Source organism: Gossypium hirsutum, chromosome D12 (assembly GCF_007990345.1).
Source record: "Gossypium hirsutum isolate 1008001.06 chromosome D12, Gossypium_hirsutum_v2.1, whole genome shotgun sequence".
Lineage (NCBI taxonomy): Eukaryota > Viridiplantae > Streptophyta > Magnoliopsida > Malvales > Malvaceae > Gossypium > Gossypium hirsutum.
In genome coordinates this window covers 29,331,936-29,342,860 of record NC_053448.1, presented here as the reverse complement: position 1 = coordinate 29,342,860, position 10,925 = coordinate 29,331,936, and the positions used below count along the sequence as shown (strand labels likewise).

The window sequence follows — 10,925 nt, the reverse complement described above, 5'->3', positions numbered from 1 at the left end:
CATGTTAGCTTGGCTACTTTCATTTCCTACACTGCAGCTGGTCTCTTTATTGTTTTAACCATATTAGCTAGGGATGATACATGATCTATTAATGAGGTGATTACACCAAGGTCCATTCTTCCAACAACTTTTTTCCTATCCCTAATCTTATAGTCAGATATTGATAATCATTGTTGCTATCCTTTCTAGAATCTTATACGCCTTATTATTTGATTTATCTAGAAATGTGCTATTGGTAGATGCATCAACTACCATCCTTGTATGTGCGTTTAATCCACTGTAAAACATTTCCATCTATGTCTAATGTTGGAAACCATGCATTAGACATTTTCTAAGTAATTCTTTGCATCTCTCCCAAGCTTCATACAACGTCTCATCCTCGGATTGCCGAAAAGATGTAATGTCATTCCTTAACTTGGAATTCATGTTATGATGATTATATCGCAGCAAAAATCTTTGACAAAGATCATTCCAAGATGCCACCATTCCTAATAGAAAAACATTTAACCATGCTTTAGCATGATCTCACAAGGAATAAGGAAATAACTTGAGTTTCAAGGCATCTTCAGGAACACCCTGTTTCCTAAATGAATCACAAACCTCCAAAAAGAGTCTTAAATGTAGCTATGGATCTTTAGTTGGTAATCCACTGAATTGTCCTACTGTTTGTAGCATTTGAAACATCTCTGGTTTTAACTTAAAATGCTGAGCTTGAATATGTGGTCTAACAATCCTTAGATTCAAATAATCCAAGATAGGCATTACATGTTCTCCAATGGGTCTGTCTCTATCATCTATCGCACGAGAAATATCAGTGTCCTTACCATTTAGATGTAAAGGATCTTCTCTGTCTGGATCATTTCCAATCCTCACCGTCTGTCACAATTCCTTTCTCATTCTCCTCAAGGTTCTCTCAATTTCAAGATCAAAATAATACTCTTTGTTTTCGGGAATACCTCTACTCACAAACTAGCAACATACTTGAAAAAGAATAAAAAAACAACTAAGTAAGTTAAAACTAACAAAATTAAATCCATAATAACAAACAAAAAATCACTAATTCGCCAAAAACTTGTCGCGTGTGGAATGATATGCAAATGTGCAAGTGTACACGTCAAATCAAGTAATAAAGTACTAAGTAAGATCATCTCTATAGGGATCGGTTAGGATTAATTTGGTTAAGTTATCACTATGAATTATATGAATCAGGCTATTTAAAAAATAGAATAACAAATTTGTAAAGGATAATCACGTATGCAATATTAAAATCAGATAACTAACTTAAAATGCTGTGGCAATTTAACGAGACAAAGTTGAGAGAAACTACTTTATTGAATGGGAAGGTTGGAATTACTCAGATTACATCCTTATAACATGATAATGCTATGGAAAATTTTTAACCAGTCTACTATTTAGATTCTAGCTACAGTAGTCTGCTTCTTTCGAGAGGTAAACTTCAAGCTACCATTCCTAAAGCCTTGTATGTCTACAAGCTTCAAAGATTGTTTCTTCCTTACTCTATATAGAGCGCAGCTCTATGTTTAGAGTCTTACGAATATTCTTTCGAGTATTCACTTGTATCATTCGATCATAATCCAACTCATCTAGCCTTTTAAGAATTAAATCAAGTTTGTGAACATACCATACATCCATCTATGTCTAAAGATTGCATGCATACATTAAAAATAACGCAAATCGAATGAAATAGTAGTTCTAATCAAGATATTGCCTGGTTATTAATGGAAATAAAGATTCATCAAGTAATTCCAACCTAATGAGATTAGCTCGTGGGTTGGAAATTAACATCCAAAATAAATGTATCATTCAACAACACCATTTAACAGTTAAAATTCACAGAAATTAATCAAGATAATGAAGGAAGAGCTTTAGAAATCTTTTTCCAAATTAGATCCCAACTCCAGTGCTACAATATTGTGCAAGACCTTGGGTTGAATGCTTCATCCCCTTCCTTGTGTCTCTGCTCTGTGCTTTAGCTACTACCCTCTCTTCTTTTCTCTAATTTTTTACGAGAGTTTGTTGAAAAACCGCTCCTAAATCCTTGTGTAATATCCCCATGTATAGAATTCTCCTCTCTTTTCGCTTTTGTAGGGGAGGTCCCCTCTCTCAACACATACTTTTTTCCCTCTTTTTTAGGTAGATTTATCTGGCACACATCCAACTGGGTGAAAGTGACGAAGACTGAGTGTTGAATCAGCATCTTTTTAGAATTGCCATGGCATTTATGCTGGCAATCTGTCCAACCTTTTGCCATGACAATACTTCACTCCTTCATTTCTCTTCTTCATTTCTTTCTACCAACAACTGTAACATATAGGAACATTGAAAGCAGAGTCCAAGCTTCATGATGCAATGTTATAAAAATATCTTAAAAATGAAAATATATCGATATAAGTATAGAGAGTTAATCAAGTTTAGAGGCCTACAATATAAATCTTTTCAAGAGTTACCAAGAGGCACTAAAGTTCAAGTTTTATTCTTGACCAAAGCATTATGCTCCTTTTGGGCAACCTGCATCCACTCCTTACTAGAAAATGCTTTTTTAGTGCTACAAGGTTCTTTAGTACTGAAATCAGCTTTAAAAACCTTAGGCTTGTAAATACCTATTTTAGATCAAGTTACCTTAGCACGAGTATTCTGAGGAGGGGGGACACCCCAATGTTAGTAAACAAGGAATTTACAACAGGAGCAATCATAATAGGTTGACATGAATGTTGGATCTGGTGCCTTGAGTGTAGTATATTCATTTGTAAACTTTTAATTTTTTTCCAAACAAATTGAATAGTAAAAAAAATTCATGGATTACATTAATATATTTTGTGTGATTTTCCTCATATGATTTTTTCACGCAAAGCAAAATGGAAGCAAATATTGCTCATTGGTTGTATAATGTTTAAACTAATACTAAGCAGTATTACGTGTTTGGATCGTAATATGAAAAGACAACTTATATTAGTAGACAAACCTAAACATGTGCTTCGTCTAATTGAAAATGAGTAAACCGATTGAAAGGCTAATCTACCATCTATCAAGTCCAATTGGGGAGATGTTTTGTCTTAGGCATAGGATCAGAGGACTTTTAGGAGATAGATAAATAGATGTGGTTGACTAGACTGGTAGTACATTCAAGTCAATATTACAATGAGCCCTATAGGATATTACGATATCGGGTCGATGTTTGACATGGGAATTGCGTGGTTGCGATACGACATTTGTAGAGTTCTAGGCATATTTTGAAACTATTGCAAATAAGTAAAAATTTAGGGTCCGTTTGATTGCCAGTAAAATATTTTCCGTAAAATGATTTCTGGAAAAGATTTTACTTTTCTGTAAAATGACTTACTGGAAAATATTTTCTGGTGTTTGATTGAATCTGTGTAAAATATTTTCTGCTGTTTGGCAGATTTCCTGAAAATATTTTCCGAAAATTTTTTTTTACATATATTAATATACATTAATAAATATTTATATTTTAAATTATTTTTACATATATTGCATGATTTATTTATAAATAAATAAATAAAATTAAATATATAATAATACTCAATTATTAAGCTACAATATTAACCGTCATAAATTGAAAATAACCAAAGTCAAATAAATTATTTGTAATTGTGTTAAAAAAATAAAAAACTAGGGTTGAATACTTATAAATTTAGCTTCCAAACCACAATTAAAAAAATACTAATCTATGCATTTATTTAAAACATATAAGATGTATTTACCTACCAATATGAAACTTTGGATCTTTTAAACAGATTCAGCAAGACCAAAATGTTAAACAAAAGAAAAGACATATTCCAAATCCTTAGTAAATTGTTATAGACTGTGTTTGGCGTAACTGCTTAAGTGCATCTACTATCAAATTGCTAGCCACTTACAACTAAAAAAATGGCAATGTCAACTGCCAGGAAGCTTGCTGGGTTCAAATCAAAACACACAAAAACCAAAACTTAGCCTAAATAATCTAATCATAAAACACTACTCCGACTGTTAGCGTTGCATTAACTGATTCACCATCTGCTATCAAATTGCTAGCCACTTGCACCTTTCTTTAATAAGACTTTGATTACTTCCAGATGGGACCCTTGAACAGTATAGTGAAGTGGAGTGAATCCCTTGCGATTAGTGGCTCTCACTGAAACTCCTGATGAAAGCAGAGTTCAGACAACCTTTAGATGTCCTTTCTGCGCCGCAAAATGAATCGCACCCATGCCATCCATGGCAGCAGCACCAACATCAACATTTTGCTTGCAAAGATAACTCACTACCTGTGCTTGCCTTTTGGAAGGCAAAAACATATATAGATGGATATTCTGAACAACCCAAAAGAACAATGTTGTCACGGGGCAGAATTGAAGTTAAATATCCAGGTAACTATCATGATCTTTGAAGCCAATAAGATAACAACCTCAAGACATAGATTCAACTTCACATCAACCTCTAAAATGCTTCAGACATATTTGTGTCCCAAGTAATATGATTTATCATAATAGCTGCAAAATTCAAAGCAACATTAATAGTTACAACATGGTACCAAATACTTGCTTTATATAGCACAACATGCATTCTTAAATATTTTGAAAAGAAAAATCTTCATAGGCCGTCCATCTTAATTCTGTTATCAAGGATACAACCGAATGAAATCTATCCAAGCACACACAAAAAATAGGTCGTACCCAGTGCACAAGGATCTTGGCTATAAATAGGGGCAGGTCTAATGTATCTTGCCTTCCCCTGTTCACAAAGGTTGTTTCAAGGTTTGAACCCATAACCAAGCAGATAGCAAGTCAGGGACGACCTTCAAAATCTTGCCTATTAAAACACAAAACTTGTAGCTATAGTTTGTATCCAATTGGGTGATAAGAGGATAGCAGCTAGGGACCAAATGAAAAGTTTAGCCATAGTCTTTAAAATCCAAAAGGGCATACATTTTAAGTTTAAAATGATTGGTTTTCAAACAATAGGTTTAACACTATGAAACAAGCATTTTAGTCCATCTAAAAAACATCTGTCACTCTAAATAAAACCAAACCTATATTCGCTCAGAGGTATACAAATGCCATAATAAGTACCTGAAAAATGGTCATTTTGGCGTTCCACAACATCTGAACCTTGAACTGCATACAATTTTAGCAACAAGTATATACGCAATTTTCAACAGTCATCAAACAGAATATGAATAACAGTAACCATTTTCTTTGTAATACTTGAAAAATCTTTCATTTTCAGGATTCAGTGAAAATAGACATTCTCATTCTCATCTAATTAGCACAATAGCAAAAATTAGCATTTTGATATTGATGTTACTTATTAATGTGTATGTTTCTGATTTGTGACCAACTAGAAATCAGCATGACAGAGCACTGATGTCTTTCCATACAGTGTAATTTTCATAGATTAATCTGTTCAAATTTTGAGCATTCTTCACTTTTGCTATAGAGGCTTCAACGCTAAGAGGAATCACTGGATGATGCATTTTTTGGATGACATAAAATTTTCAGTAGAACTTAGCAGTGTACTTGCAAAATATAAACTCTGCTGACAGGTTCTGAATGCTAAATGAGTTCTTTGCATTTATTTCCTTTTCTTTTCATTTTTCCTCTTCACTGTAAGCAAACATTTTACCCCCACCTTACTTTTACCTTACAGTATCTAAAATGTAGGATCAAAGCTCACCTTGCAAGAAAATAACTCAACAATGCAGTCTTCTTTTGTGGGGATCACTCGCAAGTCAAGTACAGGACTTGCTTCAAAGTTGAAGAGCGCAAGTTTTGGAAGTTTGCACCTGAACAGCATCGAAGAACATATATATAATCAACAGATAAAGAAGATGAAGATAAAAGGCATCAAATTAAGCCCTGAGGTTAGAGCTTTAGAATGAATGAGAAACTTGGAATAAGTCAATTAAAAAAAACAGTTCATTGATAGCCAAAGCAAAAAAGAGATTAAGACTGAATAGATCAAATTTCCTTTTTCTTCTCTGACCTCTCTTCTCAAGATTCAACCATAGAAGCTGGAAAAGCACAAGAAATACAAAGAATGGCAGAAGGAACTAGACTCAATACCCATTCTAGATTCAACTAGACACACTTAAGGAATCTAATAACCAGAATTAGAGAGAGAAAATTCTGTATTATATTAAACAAAAATTAGAGAGAAAAGGAAGGTAAACAGAATGCAGAGATAAAATATTAGAGAAATATGCAGATACCTCGAGGAGATTAGAGATGAATTTTTCTCGACTGTGGACCTTAACTTTTTAAGGTTTCTTCAAAATACAGAGGTAAGGCTGACGGTCGAGCGACAGAGACGACGATGCTGAGATACTGAGGTGAGGCCAACGAACGGAGATGAGGAGCCGAAGGAAGATACAGAAATGAATCAAAGAACAACAGGACAGATCACATCTACATTGAGGAGGACGTGACAGTCAGACGACGAGAGCTTCGATTGGGGGGAATTGAGTTTTTCTTGGGCATGGGAACAACCGATCAAGGATGGGGGAAGGGGAAGGGGAAGGGGAAGGGAAATGGAAGATTTGTGTTCTTTCTAATTTTCCTGAAAATGTCTTACCGAATTAGAAACGGTAAGACATTTTCCAAAATTAACACCTTCTTTTCCCGTGTTTTGTAATTGGTTTTACAGTATGAAAATATTTTCAGCCAATCAAACACCGAAAATTTCAGAAAATGTTTTCCGGAAAACATTTTACACCAATCAAATGGACCCTTATATACAATAAACTTAGAGGCCTTAAACAACACGAAATGTTTTGAAAATTTACATGACTTGGTTTTATATTATTTGGATATTTTATTAAATTTATAATTTAGTCTTTAAGCTTTGTTTTGAAATTAAATAAGTTTTAAACGTCATCTTAAGCTGAATTTTTCACAAATGATTTAAAATAAAATCCCAAGACACTGAATGAACCAAATTTCATAAATTACTAGTTTTGCTTATGATTTGTAAAATGATAGTTTACCCTTATTTATAATTTACTGTTTTGTGTTAGAAGAAACATGATTTAGGCTTGTATGTTTAAGATTAATTGTTTAAGCATGTTTGTTGGGAGTGATGGTTGAATTTATGGTGTGTTTGAATGATCGGTTAGGAGAGTCATGTAAGTAGCTAATGTGGCCTTTTCGATTCAAGTTGGTCTGTTCTGACCAGGTTTGGGGGGATAAATTTGGTGGTATCAAAGGCAAGTTTGAAAAAATAGGTTGGCAATGATAGGATTCTAAAAAATTAGGCTTTCCAAGGTTTATTAACTTTTGAATTTTTAAATTTTTGAAAATTAAAAATGATTTAGTTTTAAAATAAAACCAAAATTTTTTAAACGTTGGACTGAGATACCCATGTTTGAATTGCTTATTTTCGGGTAGGAACGAGAACAAAATATAATCTATTAATTTTTTTCCTTATAGGAATTTACCTTGGATCACTTGCCACTTCTAACTCATTTCTATTGTTTTTTTTAATGTTATAGTGTAGTTGATATGCCTCTTAGGCGTGGTAGAGTAAATGCGAATGTACCTTCTTCTTTAGGTCAAGCGACACTAGAGGCGGGTATGGAGCCTTTAGTATAGGCTATGATAGGAGCTCTTCAGCATATTACGGGTGGTAGTCCTGCACCTGCTCATTGGGGACTACCACTCAAGGGTCTACGTGCTCTAGGTGGTGGCGAATTTAGAGGACCGAAATGAGCTAATCTGACCATCGCCATGTATTGGTTGGAGAGTGAGGAGAGGATCTTTGAGCAGATAGATTGCTCTGATGAGGAGAAACTGGGTTGCACCGTATCCCTACTAAATTGTGAGGCTCATCGAATGTGGTACACGGTTAGAAGAGGAGTTACCACTAATTGTTTGGTATGAGGTTACTTTTTAGAGGTGTTCAGGAAGAAATATCTAGGTGAGCTATACATAGATGTGAGGAAAATGGGGTTCATAGATCTGGTTTAGGGTAGTATGATCATGGCAGAGTATGAGTCAAACTTTCTGAAGCTTAGTTAGTACTCTCTCGAGATGGTTCACTTTGAGATAGATAGGTGTAAGAGATTTTGATTTGGGGTGAAAAATGATATCCGTGTCAATCTGGTAATACATGGAACCGAAGCCTTCGATGAAATGGTCAAGAAAGCTAAGGTAGTTGAGGAAGCATTGGTTGAGCCACCAAGACCAATTGCGACTGAGTCCAAAAAGAGGGGCTCTGATTAGTCTAAATATTCGAGATAATCGCCGATGAGGTGCCGTGAATCATAGAGTTCGGGTAGGAGTACTAGATAGGGATCTCGACTAGGTCAGTCTAGGTAGCAAGGTAGTGTTGTGGTTAGTGTTGCTAGTTTGGCGAGTGGTTCCAGATGGCTGCCCTGTGGGCATTGTAACCGTAAGCATCTGGAAGAGTGCTAGAAGAGGACAAGAGCTTGTTTTCGGTGTGGTTCAAAGGGTCACCTATTGAGGGATAATTCGGAGAGGGCTAAAGTGTCCCAGACACATAGTTCTATGGCCACTTTTGCTAAAGGCTGAGGTCGTGGTCGTGGAGATAATAGGAGACTAAGTGGATAAAGGATTTTTGCCCATACTATAGCTACATAGATCGAGTTAGGAGGTCCAGCTTGTGTATATGTAGTCAAGGAGCCACAGGATCAGAAAATGAAAGATGTGATTGCAGGTACTTTAACCTTATAGTGTATTCCTTTGTTATCATTGATAGATTCTGGTTCTACGGACTCTTATATTCTGAGTGACCTAGTTAGTGAGTTGGGCATTCCAGTAGATTTTATCAGTTTTGGTATGATGGTTACGAGTTCGTTGGCAAGCATGTTATGGTGAATAGGGTGTACTGTAGATTCCCTCTAATGATTCAGGGGTATGTCTTTTCGATGGATTTGATGGAGCTTCCATTCTATGGTTTTGACGTGATTCTTGAGATGGATTGGTTGACTGAACATAAGACGAAGGTGAATTGGAGACGAATCAGATCATCTTACGGGTTTCGAATGGTTTAGAGGTCATAGTAGTTGGAGAGAGACCCAGATTTCTCTCTAACGTGGTTTTTGCGACCAAGGCTGAGAAGATATTAAGTAAATATTGTGAAGTTTACTTAGCCTATGTGTTGAACTCGGGGAGTAAGGAGCTGAGAGTTCAGGATTTTTGTATCGTAAGAGATTTTCCTGATTTTTTTGGAAGGGCTACCTGGTCTGCCACTAGATCAGAAAGTGGAGTTTGGTATCGAAGTATATCCTAGTACTACACCGGTGTCTATTTCACCCTATCCCACGTCATCAAAGGAACTCAAGGAGTTGGAGATCCAATTGCAAGAGTTGTTGGATCGAGGGTTTATCTGACCAAATGTGTCTCCTTTTGGTACATTGGTATTCTTTATGAAGAAGAATGATGGTGCATTGAGGTTGTGTATCGATTATCGAAAACTGAAGAAGTTGACCATAAAAAACAAGTATCCCTTGCCCCAGATTGTTGACTTGTTTGATTAGTTTAGGGGTATGACTATGTTCTCAAAGATTGATTTGAGGTTCATTTATTATCATCTCAAGGTGAAGGAGTTTGATATCCTGAAGACTACGTTTAGGACCCGGTATGGTCACTATGAGTTCTTATGCATGCCCCGAGACTAACTCCCCAGCTTTATTCATGGACTTGATGAACCGTGTTTCACTCGTATTTGGATCAATTCGTAGTTGTTTTTATAGATGACATTCTCATATATTCCCAAACCGAGGATGATCATGATTCCTATCTACGGATTGTTCTTAAGATTTTGCGCGAGAAGCAGTTGTATGCTAAGTTGAGACAATACGAGTTTTGGTAGAGAGAGGTGATGCTCTTAGGGCATTTGTTGTCTTTTGAGGGGATTTGTGTTAACCCAAAGAAGATTAAGGCTATCTTATAGTGAAAACAACCGATGAGTGTCATTGAGGTGCAGAGTTTCTTGGGGTTGACTGGCTATTACGTTAGATTTATTGTGGGGTTCTTTATCATGTAGCACCCTCAACGAAACTACTGTAGAATAATGTGGTTTTTGAGTGGACTGATGAACATTAGAAAAGTCTCGAGAAATTTAAGGCAATTTTGATTGCGGCATCGACATTGATTTAGCTAGAGTTTGGGAAAGAATATGTGGTTTATAGTGATGCATCGTATACAGGCCCTCATTGTGTACTGATGTAAGATGGTAAGGTGGTAGCGTATGCCTCGAAGTAGTTGAAGTCACATGAGCATAATTACTCAACCCATGATTTGGAGTTAGTCACAATGGTCTTTGCGCTTAAGATATGATGTAATTATCTATATGGTGAGAGATGTGTCATCTACACCAATCACAAGAGTCTTAAGTATCTCCTCACCTAGAAAGGAGTTAAACTTGAGACAAATTCATTGGATTGAGCTACTGAAAGATTATAACTGTGTGATCAAGTGTCATCTCAGAAAAATGAATTTTGTTGTTGATTCTTTGAGCCAGAAATTGATAGTAGAGCTACGAGCGAAATTTGAATGTGTTAGTGTGACTGATGATGGTGGCTTACTGGATGAACTATAAGAGAAGCCGACTTTGTCTCAGTAGATTAGGGAGAGACATTTTGTTGATGACAGTTTGATGAGGAAGATTCGACAAGTAAAGGAAGGTAGTGGATGTGATTTTGAGTTGAATCATGATGGTATTTTAAGTTTTAGAGGGAGACTGTGTGTGCTTGTTGATGTGGAGCTTAGGCATGCGATTCTTACTGAGGTGCATAATAGCCCATATACTATGCATCTTGGTACTAATAAGATGTATCAAGATCTTTGAGAATTGTATTGGTTGCCTGAATTGAAACGTGATGTGGCAGACTTCGTGGCCAAGTGTGTGGTTTGTCAGAGAGTTAAGGCAAAGCACCAACATCC

General features: G+C 35.9%; 1 long non-coding RNA gene across 1 annotated transcript; it reads right to left on the bottom strand.

Annotated features, from left to right (window-relative positions):
* Window positions 1–5,030: 5,030 nt before the first annotated feature.
* Window positions 5,031–6,365, bottom strand: LOC107945695 (uncharacterized). Its single transcript, XR_001696667.2, has 3 exons — window positions 6,233–6,365; window positions 5,698–5,806; window positions 5,031–5,138 (listed from the first exon to the last, which is right to left on the bottom strand). It is a non-coding gene; the product is annotated as an uncharacterized lncRNA (long non-coding RNA).
* Between the last annotated feature and the right edge of the window lie 4,560 nt (window positions 6,366–10,925).